The sequence below is a fragment of the Girardinichthys multiradiatus genome, chromosome 6 (genome assembly GCF_021462225.1).
Source record: "Girardinichthys multiradiatus isolate DD_20200921_A chromosome 6, DD_fGirMul_XY1, whole genome shotgun sequence".
Lineage (NCBI taxonomy): Eukaryota > Metazoa > Chordata > Actinopteri > Cyprinodontiformes > Goodeidae > Girardinichthys > Girardinichthys multiradiatus.
Window position 1 is genome coordinate 18,011 of NC_061799.1, and position 19,460 is coordinate 37,470.

Genomic DNA, 19,460 nt, shown 5'->3' on the forward strand with positions numbered 1-19,460 from the left:
AATGCAATTTGGACCTCATGCCATATCAACCTGGAAATCTTGCCAACACAGAAGCATCCAACCTGGATAAGGAACTGCATTTAAATGTGAGGCAATATGAGCATGATGTCAGCATGGATATCAGTATCTGGCTTCATAACCTAATATAAATATATTATGTGGGGACACATAACTCATTATCAACTGTAGGTCACCTATCCTGATGACAAAGGTATGCTTTTATATTCATATTGAACTAAAGAAACCAATCACAGTTAAATAAACAGTAAATATATCAGCATTTAAATTAATCATGCTGGAGTTCCAGTTTTAGTAAAAGCACAGCTGTACAGGCTATACGTTTTAAAAACAGGCTCCAGTTATTTAGCGGGAAATCTGTAGTGTCAATGTCAAGGGAAAAACAAACTAAGCTACTGCTTAGCCCCCCCCCCCCAAAAACTTTTATATTTGCTTATTGAGAATGAGAATACCATTAAATTTAATTTGACAGTTTCAGCATAGATAAATTAATATATTTTAAATTGCTTACATTTTTATTTCAAGATTTAAAGTAATTGAAGTGCAAAGACTAATCTTTATTGTTGTGTTAACATAGTTACAATCTGAAGCTACGAGTATTATATTTTCTTTGTGTTTGAGTTTGGTTTGTTCACAAATACATCTCACCAAATAATAACCAATTATCTGTGACTGGTTTAAGCTCACCTAATTACATGTGGACCCCTCTTCCAGATTTCACAAAATTTGTATTGAAACGGTAGTAGTGGTGGTGATATTCTTAACAGGAAATAGGGCCCCAAATCTAACTCTGCTTAAGGCCCCAATTTAATTAAGGCCCCTTTGCCAACACTTTGTAGTGTCCAAATCTTTTCCTAGCATGCACTAAAGCTGTTTAAAAGTTTTTGTGTCCCGGTTTGTTTCTGTAGTAAGAAATTTTACCCTGTTTTCTTGTTTACATTAAGCTCTTTGTATTAGGCAATACAAGTTTGAAAGTCCTCAGGTTTTGAACTAATATTTCCATAGATTCTGAACAAAGCCACTCCTGATGATGGGTTTTTGAGTGACCAGTCTAAGTCTTACTTCACCCATAGATCAAACACATCTTCAGTAACCCAGAAGGAGACTGTAATTATGCTTTATAATTAATTAGTTTTAGTTATTAAACACAACTTTTCACTCTTTTTAAGGGTCTCTAAATTGCCAATGACATATAAGCAAGTTTTTTTTTTTTTAGAAAGGCATAACCTTTACTTTGATAAAGATCACATATGGGCCAGGAGCACAACTCTACAGGGGTTGGACAATGAAACTGAAACACCTGGTTTTAGACCACAATAATTTATTAGTATGGTGTAGGGCCTCCTTTTGCGGCCAATACAGCGTCAAATCGTCTTGGGAATGACATATACAAGTCCTGCACAGTGGTCAGAGGGATTTTAAGCCATTCTTCTTGCAGGATAGTGGCCAGGTCACTACGTGATACTAGTGAAGGAAAACGTTTCCTGACTCGCTCCTCCAAAACACCCCAAAGTGGCTCAATAATATTTAGATCTGGTGACTGTGCAGGCCATGGGACATGTTCAACTTCACTTTCATGTTCATCAAACCAATCTTTCACCAGTCTTGCTGTGTGTATTGGTGCATCGTCATCCTGATACACGGCACCGCTTTCAGGATAATGTTTGAACCATTGGATGCACATGGTCCTCAAGAATGGTTCGGTAGTCCTTGGCAGTGACGCGCCCATCTAGCACAAGTATTGGGCCAAGGGAATGCAATGATATGGCAGCCCAAACCATCACTGATCCACCCCCATGCTTCACTCTGGGCATGCAACAGTCTGGGTGGTATGCTTCTTTGGGGCATCTCCACAACATAACTCTCCAGGATGTGGGGAAAACAGTAAAGGTGGACTCATCAGAGAACAATACATGTTTCACATTGTCCACAGCCCAAGATTTGCGCTCCTTGCACCATTGAAACCGACATTTGGCATTGGCATGAGTGACCAAAGGTTTGGCTATAGCAGCCCGGCCGTGTATATTGACCCTGTGGATCTCCCGATGGACAGTTCTGGTGGAAACAGGAGAGTTGAGGTGCACATTTAATTCTGCCGTGATTTGGGCAGCCGTGGTTTTATGTTTTTTGGATACAATCTGGGTTAGCACCCGAACATCCCTTTCAGACAGCTTCCTCTTGCGTCCACAGTTAATCCTGTTGGATGTGGTTCGTCCTTCCTGGTGGTATGCTGACATTGCCCTGGATACCGTGGCTCTTGATACATCACAAATACTCGCTGTCTTGGTCACAGTTGCGCCAGCAAGACGTGCACCAACAATTTGTCCTCTTTTGAACTCTGGTATGTCAACCATAATGTTGTGTGCATTTCAATATTTTGAGCAAAACTGTGCTCTTACCCTCCTAATTGAACCTTCACACTCTGCTCTTACTGGTGCAATGTGCAATCAATGAAGACTGGCTACCAGGCTGGTCCAATTTAGCCATGAAACCTCCCACACTAAAATGACAGGTGTTTCAGTTTCATTGTCCAACCCCTGTATATGGGGCTGGATTTCTACCATTTCTTTTGATATGTAAACCAAACACTGATCAGGCATAACATTAGGATCTCTGACAACAGAAGTGTTTGGGATATATTAGACAGCAAGTGATTTTGTCCTGTAAGCTGATGATAGGACCAGGAAAAATTGGCAACCGTGACGGTTTTTGTGAGTTTCACAAAAACCAACTGTTAGGGTTTGGTGACTGGGTCAGAAACTACAGTTCTGGTGGACATTCAAGACCCGTCAATAAAGGCCCTACCTCAAAACTTTCAGGATTAAAGGATCTGCTGTTAACATCTTGGTATCAAATATCACAGCACATCTTCAGGTGTCAAGAGGAGTCCATACCATGGATGGCCAAGGCCGGTTATGCAACAAAATAGGAACCAACACACTATTAGGCGGGTGGGCATGATAAAATGCCTGGTCATTGTATGCCTATTAATCTGTGGAGTTATACAGTATATTTACATTGCAAAGGTAAATTTTAAATATACTTTGAAACCCACTTTTGATCATGTGGTGTTACCTATTTATTTGAATGAGAAATTCCCCTAATGAGCCATGCACTACTGTAAGGTCACCGACAAGTGACATAAATACAATTAATCAGCCCTCTATAGTGCAATCTTCTTAGAAGCCCGTTTTTGAATTCATTTGGACGTTGCTTTGACTAGTGTTATGTATCTGCACACTGTCAAAATAAGGGGAGATCTTTCCATGTAATCCATGCAACATTTATTAAATGTTCACAGTTGAATCAATAAAAAATAAAATAAGTTTAATTCTCACATTCTGGGATTAAATGACTGGAGAGGCCTATATGGAGTCAGATATTATCTGTCTTATCTTTTGAACTATAAACTACAAGTGCAAGCAAAGAAAAGATGTATGATGATTTTCTATTCTCTAGAAGTATTAAATGAAATTATTGATCTTTAATTATCAAGTTAAAACACATATGATCATGATTAGTAATATGATTGAAATATGATTATGAACTGATTAATAATCTTTAAACTCTAATGTTTTATTTTATTCATCAACAATATATGAGGTATATTGATAATCAGTTGTCATGTATGAATAAGAAAGGATGAAGTTGAAGTAATGGTTTAAACTGTGAGTAAAGTAAAGGCTGTAACTAAAAGTTTGAGCAGCACCGATATAAGAATTAAAGCCTCTGTTTAAGAGGAAGTGTAATGTTGAGTGAGACAGGAATAGAGCAGATGTTCAAGAATTCGGGTAGTGAGAGCTGTAGCTTACAGTACAAGGCTGATGACTGAGGCGAGGACCAGGTCAGAGGAGAGAGTTTGCAGACAGCTCAGGACTGAGGTGATGATGGCATGTCCGATGTGAAGCACACAACTTGGGGAATTCCAAAAAAAAGATCACCTTATGTCACGGGTGACCAATGGGACTGCCATGGCAACAACCACTGGCCAATAAGCACAAAGAGTTTGGTGAAAATGCTTTATAAAATGGGCAAGAATAAAGGAACTAATTGGTTGTTTCCTCCCAGAAGACCAGCGAACTAGATTGGATGCTACAGATGAAGCAGAGGACCAGAGACACAGATCAGCTGATCAACTGGATTAAAAAGAGGATCAACCCGTGTGCCCTGGAAGGACTGTGCCTTGAAATTGAGAATCTGATTTGATCTATTGCCTTTTTACCAAGACAACTGATTTCATATTAGAACCGATCTTCCTGATCCACATGCAAGTTTCAAAAGTTTTATTATCTCAAGAGGCAAAAACTGTCTTTTTAATTCTCCCAAAGGATGCGTTCTCTGGTCGTCTAGTCCACACTCTCGGGCTTGTGATCTCCAGGTAGCTGATCAAAGGGGGGGGGGGGTTCTTGGGGCACAATCCATAGGCAGCAATACGGAGGGTCAGAAGGTGTGCTTCCAGTAAAGTTGGAGAGCGGGCAGGCTGGAGGATAGTTGGAGCTTGCAGAGGCAGCTGGTAGCTGGGTTCCAGGGTTTTTCTGTCCGAAGGTGAAGGAAGTGAATCCGGAGTTGTGATCCACACAACCACTCAATGTGGAGCATCAGGCGAAGGATGCTTGTCCTGCAGCTCCTTAAAAACGCTCCAGTGTGCACACCACGCCCACCAGCAAAGCCTCTCTGGGAAGACAGGAAGACACACACACACACACACACAGTAGCACAACACAGATTGTGACAACTGAAGTGAACTTGATCGGTGAAAAATTTAGACATATGACACAAAGTTTCAGTTTAACCATCAAAACCTGGAGCATCGGTGTCTGTCCACTCAGAGGAAGAAAACTGAAGAATAAGTTGCCTTTCTTTCAAGAAATCCGCTCATTGTTTCCGAAGAAACTTCTCCATCAGGTGCATGGATGAGCCTCTGTCTTCAAAGCCTCTCCAAACTCAATAGTTTCAGCATCAGGGAAAGACAGGTTAAGTTGATTCATTTTTATTATTGATGTAATCAGGTGTTGCTGAATTGAAGCTGTTACTGACCCCTGCAAGAGCATTACTAATTAAAGAAAGCATATAAACTGTGGACATTCAATTATTTGAGTCACCTTATTTTGTTTTTTTTTGTTGGTGGTAAAAAGTGTTTTTGCCTGGTTTTAAGAGATTTTAGGAGGTTTTTATAGGTTGCCTTAAGCCAAACTTGTTAAAAAAGCACCCTTGGGGCTCATGCTGAGTCACTAAAACTAACCTAACCCATTAATGGACTTGTGTCTGTACTGGTTCTGTTAGATCTCAGTGCTGCATTTGATACAGTCGATCATAATATTCTCTTAAAAAGGCTGAAATATATTGTAGGGATCAGGGGAACAGCGCTAGGCTGGGTTAAATCTTATCTGTCTGACAGATTCCAGTTTGTTCATGTAAATGATAAATCATCTTTAAACTCCAGGGTTAATTGTGGAGTACCACAGGGTTCAGTACTTGGGCCAATTCTCTTTACTATATATATGCTTCCAATAGGTCAAATTATCAGGCAGCATAGGATAAATTTTCACTGTTACGCTGATGATACTCAGCTTTACTTATCCATAAATCCTAATGAGCCCAACCAGTTAGATAGACTACAAGCATGTTTTGAAGATATAAAAACTTGGATGACGTTAAATTTTTTGCTTCTAAATTCAGACAAGACAGAAGTTGTCGTCTTTGGACCGGAGTCTTTAAAAAAGAAACTGTTTAGTCAATCACTTAACCTGGATGGCATTAAATTGACCTCTGATAATAAAGTAAAAAACCTTGGTGTTATTTTTGACCAGGACATGTCATTTAAATCCCATATTAGACAGGCTTCTAGGATTTCCTTCTTTCATCTCCGGAACATTGCTAAAATTAGAAATATCCTGTCCAGGAGTGACGCTGAAAAACAAGTCCATGCATTTGTTACTTCAAGGCTGGACTATTGTAATTCTTTACTATCAGGATGTCCACAAAATGCAGTTAAAAGCCTTCAGCTGATTCAAAATGCTGCAGCAGGAGTTCTGATGAAAATTAAAAAGAGAGATCATATTTCTCCTATTTTAGCGTCCCTTCATTGGCTCCCTGTTAAGTCCAGAATAGAATCCTGATGAACCCAACCAGTTAGATAGACTATAAGCATGTCTTGAAGACATAAAAACTTGGATGACTTTACATTTTGTGCTTCTAAATTCAGACAAGACAGAAGTTGTCGTCTTTGGACCGGAGTCTTTTACAAATAAACTGCTTAGTCCTTAACCTGGATGGCATTAAATTGACCTCCGGTAATAAAGTAAAAAACCTTGGTGCTATTTTAGCTTCCCTTCTTTGGCTCCCTGTTAAATCCAGAATTGAATTAAAATTTCTTCTCCTCACATATAAAGCCCTGAATGATCTAGCTCCATCATACATCAGAGATCTGATTGGTCCATATGTTCCTAACAGAGGACTTCGTTCTCAGACTGCAGGTTTACTGGTGGTTCCTAGAGTCTCTAGAAGTAGAATGTGAGGCAGATCCTTTAGTTATCAGGCTCCTCTCCTGTGGAACCAGCTTCCAGTTTTAGTCCGTGAGGCAGACACTCTGTCTACTTTTAAGGCTAGGCTTAAAACTTTCCTTTTTGATAAAGCTTATAGTTAGAGTGGCTTAGGTTATCAGGGAGGGAGCCTTCCTCCCTCCCTGTTGGATGAAGTAAGGGGGAGTCCGGTTTAGCCTAAACCGGCTCAACTTAATGCTCACCCTCTACTGATGATCCACATGGCCCTGTCTTTCAGTGTTTAACCCTTTCTCTCTCGTAGATATGGCGATTGACTGAGCTTTTACTGTGACTAACTCTATGTGCTCTCTTTCAGACTCTAACCTTGAAAACTGGCTCAAAGTTGATCTGTTCTTTCTTTCTAGATGAAACGACTAAAAGAGCTACATCCATTAACATTTACTTTTCCTTCCCATAGAAAGTACCCCTGGATCAGTGCTTCTTTGTTCTCTTTGTGTCTCTGCTCTGTTCTCTCTAACCCCCAGTCGGTCGTGGCAGATGGCCACTCACACTAAGCCTGGTTCTGGTTCTGCTGGAGGTTTCTTCCTGTTAAAAGGGAGTTTTTCCTCTCCATTGTCGCTACATGCATGCTCAGTATGAGGGATTGCTGCAAAGTCAACGCCAGTGACTGTCCACTGTCTCTACATGCTCATCCAGGAGGAGTGAATGCTGCAAGTCACTGACTGGATGTAATCTGCTGGGTTTCCTTAGATAGAAAATCGTTTTATCCAATTTGAATAAATAACTGAATCTGACTGCACTGTTCAATGGTTAGGACTAATTGGAATGTATGTACCTGACTTTTGTGAAGTGCCTTGAGACATTTGTTGTGAATTGGTGCTATATAAATAAAACTGAATTGAATTGAATTGAATACCAAGAGCCAGTTGTAATATTAGGGAATGAGCAGCCATTAACAGAAGTGACTTTCGAGGAGTGGATGACTGCTGTGGGGTACTCAGTCATCCAGACCACCAGTTGAAGAAGGACAAGACTTCTGGATGTAGGCTGCTAGAGGCTAGGCGTGTCATTTCCCGACACCAGCTTAAACAGAACTTTCAGTAAACCTGCTTAGTAAGACCTTTCAGGTTTAGGGAAGTCCGGACCCATTAGATGGAGAGCTGGATTGAGCAATCCCCTCAGAAATAGGGAAGTAGGAGGGAGGGGTTAGCTCATCGGACAATGAAAACACTAATGCATACAAACCACAATTTGCTGGTGACTTTAGGTGCAACAAGCCTAACCAAGTACAAAAATAATGCCAAGGAACAACTTAAGGAGCCTAGACAAGAGTCAACGATTTTTAGACTGGGCAATCCCCTCTCATCCTAATCCCAACAAACCAAAATGTACTGTATTCACAACGGGTCTTAATGATCATAGGGCTCAAAGGATTCATTATTGATGTTGAGGCAGGCAATTGTACTGTGGAAATAAGAACCAAAGTCATTCAATGTACCAAGTGTTTCAATTTGTTGGCACTTTCATGAACCACTGTTGAGTAGAAATTCTAAAAAGACCATTTAACATACCGTTAAGATATTCATATTAGTTTAACTGAGTGTTTTATTTATTCTCTGCTATTTTTTTATAAAATGCTGTATAACTAGGCTATTAGCACGTCTTGTTTTTCAAATGTTTAGCAACTGAGATCTAGTAAATTTTACATCTTTAAAGTCAGTTCCACCAAACAGAGTGAATGCCTTCATGTGTCTGTCATACTGGAAAGCATACGTTTTAGATAAGAGATGTCATTTGCCCACACGTGACCTGAAAGGAGGTGAACATTTCCAGGTTATTGTAGTATATACTCAAAATAACTAAAAACATTACCCAGAACAAGCAGATCCAAGCAGATTTATTGCAAAACATTTTTCACCACACAAAACTGAAATTGTAAATGACTGACTTTCTGCTACCACAATAATTATGTGAAAGTGAAATACAATATATTTTTATAACATTAGTCTAGAGGGCTGCTGGAAGATAAGCTCATGGGATTTGATTATTTCCATCTTCATCCACTATGTGTTTGTGCTGTCAACACCGTTGTGGAAAACAAAGTAATGCTACTATAAGATAAAAATACTACAGATAATTTCCCATTTACTCATTTAGGTACTGCTTTCACCCAAAGTTAGAGCTATGGAGCACGTGATATGCAACATGGGGTTATGTGCAGTCACTTCAATGATCCTTGGCCCCAGCCCCAGTAGTCATTTTGAGATGTAAATCATTAAAAGCTATGACAAACTGTATGCTTGTTGTGGTATTTTCAATAAGGATTTGTAGTAGAAGTATGAAAACACAATGGGCTCCTGGTGGAAAGACACATAACAGAGATACATTTTAAAGAAAGCAGACCTGTGAAAGGCAGCTGTCTTACTTGTGCCTCAATAAAACAACACACATCAAAACAGTACAAGCCAACACAGAGTCCTAATATTGAAATTAAATAATGTTTTGTATGTCTGCGTCAAAAAAGTGCAGATAATATAAAAAAAAGTATTTTTATTCTTAAGTTGCAGATTGTCTCTGACTTATATTAAAATTTAAAATCTAAACATTTTTCTTTTATCAACTTCTTTACGCCAATCAATTTTTTCCACTGGAAAAATATTATTAATAAATATATTTTTGAAGTGTATCTTTATATATTAAATCCATGCACTCATTCCTGCCCTAAATTAAGTCCACTGTCAGCTGTGCAAAGGTCTCAGAGCTATATGATTATCAGATAAAAATCTGACAACTAATACAAAGGAATTTTGCTATCCTCAACCTTGACCTTGACACAGTTATAGTTGTCAAGGATAGTGGCTGTTACTTTTTTTTTTAGCAATTCACCAGCTCAATTTCAAATCAATGATAAATGGACTCTGCAGATTTGAAGAAGTACACTGGCAACTGTTACAATTCCTCTATTGCAAAAATCCATCTCTCAACCAAATCGTTTAAATGCTAAGTGCATTTTATTAAAAAGGATAGTTTAGCTTTGTGGGGTTGTGTGTTGTATTTACTAGTGGTAATGTATTTCCTGCAGAAGACAACAGTTATTGTGCTGTCAATATAGAGATTTAAGTTGTTTTGATTGGCCTGGTTGGCCTTTGTAAGCAACCTAATGGTGTATATTTTTTCCATTGTCATATGACCACTGTTCTTTGTTTTGCAGTGTGTCAGAGTCTTGCTCTGATTCACATGTTTGAGACATCCACTGAGTAGGTAAGCTGGATTTGTCAACAGTTTTTCTGCACAGACATCGTCTTGGTGGGATAGTATTTTTTGGAAATAAACAGCTTATTGTGTCTAAACAACATGATTTTTGTTTGACAAAATATGCATGATTTGTTTAAACTGAGCAGTTTAAGTAAGTTTAAGTAAGCCAAGCAGACCTAAAAACTAGCACAATTATCAGCATATCAAGTTAAGTCATTCCTAGTAGGCAATACTAGGATAAAATGCACAGAAAAAAAGAGAATAAATCTTTAAATAAATATTTCATATTTTTATTAATGTTCTTACTTTGGCTGTTTAATTTTCATTCTCTTAGCTACTGCAGTTGTCATGATTTGAAGGTGATTTGGTTTATGTTTGGGTTTTAGTTATTCTTCTAGATTATGTTTTGATTCTTTTTTCTGTTTATTTTCCTGGTGCTGCTCTAGTTTGTATCTTTGGATTTCTGTTTTGCTCAGTCACATTTTGTTCTCCCTGCCTCTGTCAGCCCAAGCAATTAACTTCATTTGATCGACCTGCACCATGTCATCAGTCTCTACGTTTCACCTGCACCATGCTCTAGTTATACACCATTCTGTTCATTCTTTGTGGAAACATTCACTCTGTTATTTCGATGGATGTCACTTCCTGTTCATGCCAAACCTCTTTTGCCTGCCTCTCCATGCCTGTTTTTGACACCACCTGCTGAAGTTAGTTTCATTCATTAAATCTTTATGTTTTACCTCGCTACAATGCTTCCTGCTCGTCTGCATTCTGGGGTCCTCCGCTACACCAACCCTGACAGCAATACAAGAGGATATATAGAGTTACTCCTAAGTACAATAGCTTTTTAATAATGTAATTTTCTTTGAGGTTTTATTTGTTTTGTTTTGAGTAGATAAAGGAATAGGTGAAGATCTATAACAGCTAAAGAATAAGTATAAGGGAATTCTGAACTTGTAATGGACAGAACTCATTCGCAGGGTATGGCTGGCATAAAAATATATGGCTTTGTTACATTTTACCAGAATCATCACGGTACAATGGTGGTCCCGCAGTGTTTTTGGCTTCAGAACTATATATATACATCACTGTACCCCTTTTTTTCTTATGAACTAAATGAGTTGGCATTGGGTTCTTTTACTCTCGTACTAAATTTACTCAAATTGTTAGGTGATATTTTCGACCTTGCACTGTACGTCAAGCACTAAACACTGTAAATAACGAGGTTCGTGCTCAATCATCACTTGTACAAAAAACAACCCTTCCTTTAATAAAGAACAATAAATGTTGAATAAAATAAAATGCCCGTCCTTGAACCTCCCCCTTAATGTGGTGGAGGGGTTTGAATGCTCAAATGATCCTAGTGGCTTTGTTTTCTGGGGCTTAAATGCCCCTGGTAGGGTCTCCCATGGCAAACAGGCTCTAGGTGACGGGTCAGACAAAGATCGGTTCAAGAATCCTTCATGAGGACTAATATATCGAGGCATGTGACGTCGCCCGGTACCGCGGAGCCTGGGTCCCACCCTGGAGCCAGGCCTGGGGTCGGGACTCGCCAGAAAGCGCCTGGTGGCCGGGTTGCTCCTCGCGGAACCCGGCCGGGCCAAGCCCGAACGAGAGACGCGAGGCCATCCCCCAAGCTGGCTCTAGGGATGTGGAATGTCACCTCGCTTTGGGGGAAGGAGCCTCAGCTTGTGCGGGAGGTCGAGAGATATCGATCAGAAATAGTCGGTCTCACCTCCACGTACAGCGTGGGCTCTGGAACCCATCTCCTTGAGAGGGGTTGGACTCTCTTTTACTCTGGAATGGCCCACGGAGAGAGGCGACGGGCTGGTGTGGGTTTGCTTGTTGCCCCCCAGCTCAGCCGTCTCATGTTGGGGTTTACCCCAGTGGATGAGTGGGTCGCATCCCTGCACCTTCGGGTTGGGGATAGGTCTCTGACTGTTGTTCGGAGTACCTGGCCTTCTTGGTGTCCCTGTTGGGGGTGCTGGATAGTGCCCCTCCCGTGGACTCCATTATTCTGCTGGGGGACTTCAACGCCCACTTGGGAAACGACAGTGACACCTGGAGAGGCGTGATCAGGAGGAATGACCTCCCCGATCTGAATCCGAGTGGTGTTTTGTTATTGGACTTCTGTGCTAGTCACGGATTGTCCATAATGAACACCATGTTCAAACATAAGGGTGTCCATCAGTGTACTTGGCACCAGGACACCCTAGGCAGGAGGTCAATGATCGACTTTGTTGTCGTATCATCAGACCTTCGGCCGCATTTTTTGGACACACGGGTGAAGAGAGGGGCTGAGCTGTCCACTGATCACCACCTGGTGTTGAGTTGGATCCGCTGGAGGAGGAGAAAGCCGGACAGACTTGGCAGGCCCAAGAGCATAGTGAGGGTCTGCCTGGCGGAGCCCTCGGCCAGTGATGTATTCAACTTCCACCTCCGGGTGAGCTTTGACCAGATTCCGGGGGATGTTGGTGACATAGAGTCCGAGTGGACTATGTTCTCCGGATCTATTGTCGATGCTGCTGCCCGTAAGGGTCTGCGGTGCCTGTCGCAGCTGCAATCCCAGAACCCGGTGGTGGACACCGGCAGTAAGGGATGCTGTCAAGCTGAAGAAGGAGTCCTATCGGCTGTGGTTGGGTTGTGGGACTCCTGAGGCGGCTGGCGGGTACCGTGAGGCCAAGCGTGCTGCGGCCCGGGCTGTGGCAGAGGCAAAAACCCGGGCCTGGGAGGAGTTCGGTTGGCCTCGAAGCGATTCTGGCAAACCGTCCGGCGCCTCAGGAGGGGGAAGCAGTGCTTCGCCAACACTGTTTACAGTGGGGGTGGGAGGCAGCTGACCTTGACTGAGGACATTATCGGGCGGTGGAAGGAGTACTTCGAGGATCTCCTCAATCCTGCCATCACGCATTCCCTGGTGGAAACAGAGGCTGGGGACTCTGGGTTAGACTCTTTCATCACCCAGGCTGAAGTCACCAAGGTGGTTAAAAAGCTCCGCGGTGGCAAGGCTACGGGGGTGGATGAGATTCGCCCTGAGTACCTCAAATCTCTGGATGTTGTGGGGCTGTCATGGTTGACAAGCCTCTTCAACATTGCATGGTGGTCGGGGACAGTGCCTCTGGACTGGCAGACTGGGGTGGTTGTCCCCCTTCATAAGAAGGGGAACCAGAGGATGTGTTCCAACTACAGGGGGATCACACTCCTCAGCCTCCCTGGTAAGGCCTACGCCAGGGTATTGGAGAGGAGAGTCTGGCCGATAGTCGAACCTCAGCTTCAGGAGGAGCAGTGTGGTTTTCGTCCCGGCCGTGGAACACTGGACCAGCTCTATACCCTCTACAGGGTACTCGAGGGTTCATGGGAGTTTGCCCAACTGGTTCACATGTGTTTTGTGGACCTGGAGAAAGCATTCAACTGTGTCCCTCGTGGTGCCCTCTGGGGCGTGCTCCAGAAGTATGGAATCGGGTGCCTTTATTAGGAGCCTGGTCCGCATTAAGTCGGACCTGTTCCCGGTTCATGTGTGACTCTGGCAGGGCTGCCCTTTTTCACCGGTCCTGTTCATAACTTTTATGGACAGGATTACTAGACGCAGCCAAGGGCCGGAGGGGGTCTGGTTTGGGGACCAGTTGTAGGTTCTGATGTGCTAACAGCCTATATGCCAAAGTCTATGAAATTGCCTTTTAAATTTAATCACTGTTGTCTAGTTGTTGGGACAGCAGTACATGTTGTTTAAGTGCCACACACAAAATGGCCACCATGTAGTTGCCTCCAATGAAGATGGTCAAAGGGTTACGGATCAGATCAGATTTAGGCCATTGTAATAAATGAAAAAGAATGAAAGTCAATGCAAAGTCCTCACAAAGATAGTAATCCATGAATATGTGTGTGTCTGTGTGTGTGTGTGTACCCACTGGCAAAGCGACAATGAAGGGAAGTCAATGGAAAGTCCTCACAAAGATAGTAATCCATGGATGTGTGTGTGTGTGTGTGACCGTGTGTGTGTGTCCGAGTGTGAGACACAGAGAGAATAGATGCAGAAACAAAGACAGAATCATATCCAGACATATACAGTAGGAGATACACAGACCTATAAATAGAACAGTGAGGAATGAATCAGCCAATCAGCAAAGAGTGTCAGTGTAACTTGACACCTGCAGCATTTCTAATGCAGCACCTCACTATCGTCTCCCCCTGGCCTGGGCTTTTAACATGGAGGTGCATGCTCCCGAACGACTGGCCATAACTCGGAAACCGTAAGGGCTATCGACGTCATTCTTGGAACATTTTTCTCAGAACAGACAGGGGAACGAGAATATTAACACTTTTTTGCTGAAAATATAATATTAAAGGCACAACACTAGGTGAAAATAAAGGGAGAAATGGAGAAAAACACAAAAATGCCTGAACATGCTCTCGAACAACGTCTAATAACTCGGAAACTATAAGGGCTATTGATTTGATTCATGCACCGAATGAATCAGCCGGCCTTGATGAATAATCATGGAGCTTCTCAAGTTTCTACAAAAATCTGTCTGGGAGTTGTGACCCTGTGAAAAAGTGGATCATTTTGACGATTTTTAACCTGAGTGAAGGTGAATTTTTTACTCTCAAACAAACCTACCTCACGAGAAAACGATAAAAAGTATCCAAATAATTTTTAGACCGTAGGTATCAGCAGGGATCGGTGAACATTCCTGGAAATTTCCGTGTGTCTACATAAATCCGTGTAAGAGATGTGACAGTGTAGAAAAGTGGATAATTTAGAAATTTTTCAATTTTAAGAACTTTTCGGGAAGGACAGATTTGGTACTCCTAAACAAACCTTTTTTATGACAAAACAATAAAAGATATCAATAAAATGTATTCACTGTGAGCGCCAGCAAGGTCTGAAGATGAATTGGTGCAAAGCTCATGTCTCTAACTTGAACGGTTTATGAGAGGCGGCGATTCGAAAATGTGTGAGTTTAAGGATTTTTTGCTCTGATTTTTTCTGAAATTCCTATAGGTTTTCCATTGAGGGTGTGTTGACTTTGCGTTGCTCCCGGGCGTGTTACGTGAAATCAGTTAGTCCCACATCAATGAGGGTGATATTTTCTGAATCGCGAAAGAGCATGCTACGTTTTGATACATAATTTGTGCCAGTAGAGTGAAAATTGAGCGAGTGAGGAGAGTTTGTTCGTTCTCTCTCAGGTTATTCAAAAACCTACAGCGTACACTCTACCAACTGACGAATTCCGCCATAGGATTACATTATAAAATCAAAAACGTCAAAAATCTTGCCTAAAAGTTGAATCGCGATTGTAGAAGAACCGTAAAAGATATCAAAAAGCTGAATCATTTGAAGATAGCTTAATGTCTTGTGAACATTTTAAAAGTTGAATGGTGTTTCTAGCTGAAAGTATGCAGAAGTAGTAAGCTGTGAAAGAGCACAAAGGTTTAGCTGAATTTTGTGGAATTTTGCTGAATCTCCATTCATTTCAATGGGACAAACATTGGCATAAAAAGCTGAATATTTCAAAAATTATAATAGCTGAAGTTACCAAAGGTCATAGCATAATTCTCCAGAACGAGCCGAACGTTTTGATACCAGAATTGTTGAAATCGGTTGAAAATTGTAGGACTAGTTACGAACGGAAAAACTTACAGAAAATATAATAATAAAAATAAAAAAAACAATAAGAATGCATATATGCATTCTCACTGACTGGAAAAATTGCTGTTTCAGTGAAACAGCACGTGAGAATGCATTCTGCAGAATGAACGAAGCAGAAGATGCTAAAAAAATGTGAAAAAGTATTAAGCAATAATTAGCTGAAGAACACATGAAATAGAAGGAGGCAGAAAGAAGAGAAAGAGGAATAAAAAGAAGCAGAAAATGTGAATGCTGAATGAAGGAAGCAGAACATGCCAAAGTAAAAATTTGCAAAAATAAAAAAAACAATTTGCTGAAGAACACATGAGATAGAAAGAGGTAGAAAGGTGAAAAAGAAGCAGAAAATATAAATGCTGAATGAACAAAGCAGAAGTTGCTGAAAAAATGTGACAGTAAAAATGATCAACACTGTTGAAGAGCACAAGAAAGAGAACAAGCCAGAAAGAGGAGAAATGCAGAAAAGAGAGAGAAGAAAAAGAAACAGAAAGGATAGAAAGAGAAAAAGGAAAAAGGGGGGAAAGAAGCAAAAAGAATAGAAAGAGAAGAAAGAGGCAGAAAGGAGAAAAAGAGAAACAAGAAAAGGGAGGGACAGAAGCAGAGGGATAGAAACAGAGAAGCTAAAATGTTAACATTAACATATTGGCTATCACTACAATGAAGGCTGACATTCGTTTACCCCTTCTACTGTGCAAAAAGTGGTGTAAGAGCTGAAATTAGCTAAAATGCTAAGGCTACCTAAATGTCAATGTAGTAAGACTAGCATGTTGACTAATATTAACTCAGTCCATCTATAATGCTTAGTATAGCCCATATGCAAAAGTCTATGAAATTGCCCTTTAAAATGATTAGTACAGCAGTAGAAGCTGTTTAAGCATCTGACATCAAGTGGGTGCTGTTTTGTTGCTCCCCTGCGACCTATGAAGATGGTCTTACCATTGTAAGTCACAGAGTAGTGCTTTCTTACTGGGTTTGGACCCAGTTTGGACCTGGTTCTAATGGAGTTTTCCTAACTGGTTCTGATGGATATTTCTAGCAGGTTCTGATGGGGATTTCCTCTTGGTACTGTTGCAGTTTGGACTTGGTTCTGATAGAAGGTTCCTCCTGGTTCTGAAGGAGATTTGGACCTGGTTCTGGTAGAGTTTTCTTCCTGGTTTTGATAGTTTTCACGTAGTTCTGATAGACTTTGGAACTGGTTTAGGTGGAGTTTTGTACATTGTTCTGATGAAGATTGTAACCAGGTTCTGATGGAGATTTGTTTCTGGTTCTGATGAAGTTTGGGTCTGATTTTAATGGAGATTTGTTCCAGGTTCTGATGGATTTTGGACGTGGTTCCAATAGAGTTTTCTTCCTTGTTCTGATCGAGTTTGGACCTGGTTCTGATGGAGGGTTATATCTGGTTCTGATGGAGATTTGTACCAGTTTCAGATAGAGTTCTTCCTGGTTCTGATGAAGTTTGGGTCTGGTTCTGAAGGAGATTTGTTCCATGTTCTGATAAAGTTTGGACCTGGTTCTGATGGAGGGTTGTTCCTGGCTCTGATGCATGTATGCATTCTCACTGATAATAAAAACTAGAAAAATTGCTGTTTCAGTGAAACAGCACGTGAGAATGCATTCTGCAGAATGAACGAAGCAGAAGATGCTAAAAACTTTTTTAAAAAGTAATAAGCGATAATTAGCTGAAGAACACATGAAATAGAAGGAGGCAGAAAGACGAGAAAGAGGATTTACAAGAAGCAGAAAATGTGATGATGAATGAAGGAAGCAGAACATGCCAAAGAAATTTGAAAAAGTAAACATTTGGCAAAAATAAAAAAACACTTTGCTGAAGAACACAAGACAGAAAGAGGCAGAAAGGTGAAAAAGAAGCAGAAAATATGAATGCTGAATGAATGAAGCAGAAGATGCAGAAAAAATTATGACATGGTAAAAATGATCAACACACCATTAAAGAACACAAGAAAGAGAACAAGACAGAAAGAAAAAAGCAGAAAAGATAGAGAAGAGAAAGAAACAGAAAAGATAGAAAGAGAAAAAGGAAAAAGGGTGGAAAGAAGCAAAAAGAATAGAAAGAGGCAGAAAGGAGAAAAAGAGACAAGAAAGGGAGGCACAAAAGCAGAAAGGATAGAAAGAGAGAAGCTAAAATACTAACAGTAACATATTGGCTATCTCTACAATGAAAGCTGACATTCATTTACCCCTTCTAGTAGGCAAAAAGCGGTGTAACAGCTGAAAATAGCTAAAATGCTAAGGCTACCTAAATGTCAATGTAGTAAGACTAGCATGTTGGCTAATATTAACTCAGTCCATCTATAATGCTTAGTACAGCCCATATGCAAAAGTCTATGAAATTGCCCTTTAAAATGATTAATTCTTGTTCAGGTATTTGAACAGCACTTGACATCAAGTGGCTGCTGTTTTGTTGCTCCCCTGGGACCTATGAAGATCACAGAGTAGTGCTTTCTCACTGGTTCTGATAAATTTGGACCTGGTTCTGTTAGAGTGATCCTAACTGGTTCTCATGGATATTCCTACCAGGTTCTGATGGTGATTTCCTCTTGGTTCTGATGGAGTTTGGGTCTGGTTCTGATAGAAATTCGTTCTAGGTTCTGATGTGTTAACAGCCTATATGCCAAAGTCTATGAAATTGCCTTTTAAATTTAATCACTGTTGTCTAGTTGTTGGAACATCAGTACATGTTGTTTAAGTGCCACACACAAAATGGCCGCCATGTAGTTGCCTCCAATGAAGATGGTCAAAGGGTTAGGGGTTGGATCAGATTTATGTCATTGAAATGAATGAAAATGAATGAAAGTCAATGCAAAGTCCTCAAAAAGATAGCAATCCATGGATGTGTGTGTGTATGTGTGTGTGTCATACTGGCAAAGGGTTAGTGGTATTGTTAGATTTGGGCCATAGAAATGAAGACAATGAAGGGAAGTCAATGGAAAGTCCTCACAAAGATAGTAATCCATGGATGTGTGTGTGTGTGTGTGACCGTGTGTGTGTGTCCGAGTGTGAGACACAGAGAGAATAGATGCAGAAACAAAGACAGAATCATATCCAGACATATACAGTAGGAGATACACAGACCTATAAATAGAACAGTGAGGAATGAATCAGCCAATCAGCAAAGAGTGTCAGTGTAACTTGACACCTGCAGCATTTCTAATGCAGCACCTCACTATCGTCTCCCCCTGGCCTGGGCTTTTAACATGGAGGTGCATGCTCCCGAACGACTGGCCATAACTCGGAAACCGTAAGGGCTATCGACGTCATTCTTGGAACATTTTTCTCAGAACAGACAGGGGAACGAGAATATTAACACTTTTTTGCTGAAAATATAATATTAAAGGCACAACACTAGGTGAAAATAAAGGGAGAAATGGAGAAAAACACAAAAATGCCTGAACATGCTCTCGAACAACGTCTAATAACTCGGAAAATATCAGGGCTATCGATTTTATTCATGCACCATACGAATCAGCAGGCATTGCTGAACAATCATGGAGCTTCTCAAGTTTCTACAAAAATCTGTCTGGGAGTTGTGACCCTGTGAAAAAGTGGATCATTTTGACGATTTTTAACCTGAGTGAAGGTGAATTTGTTTACTGTCAAACAAAATTACGTCACGAGAAAACAATAAAAAGTATCCAAATAATGTTTAGACCGTAGGTATCAGCAGGGATCGGTGAACAATCCTGGAGATTTTGGTGTGTCTACATAAATCCTTGTAGGAGATATGACAGTGTAGAAAAGTGGATAATTTAGAAACTTTTCAATTTTAAGCGATTTTGGGAAGGACAGATTTGGTACTCCTAAACAAACCTTAAGTGTGAATAAGTGTGAATGCAGGTATGCATTCTCACTGACGAAGAAAAACAAAAAGTGTGAATGCTGAAGGCATTCACACAATAAAGAGAAACAGGATCTCAATTGTGGGATTCACTCAATAAGAGCATAGCACAGGTGAAAACTGAGATACTGATTGGCATAACACAGGTGGACTGAATGGAGCTGAATATGGGCTGACTGGAGCA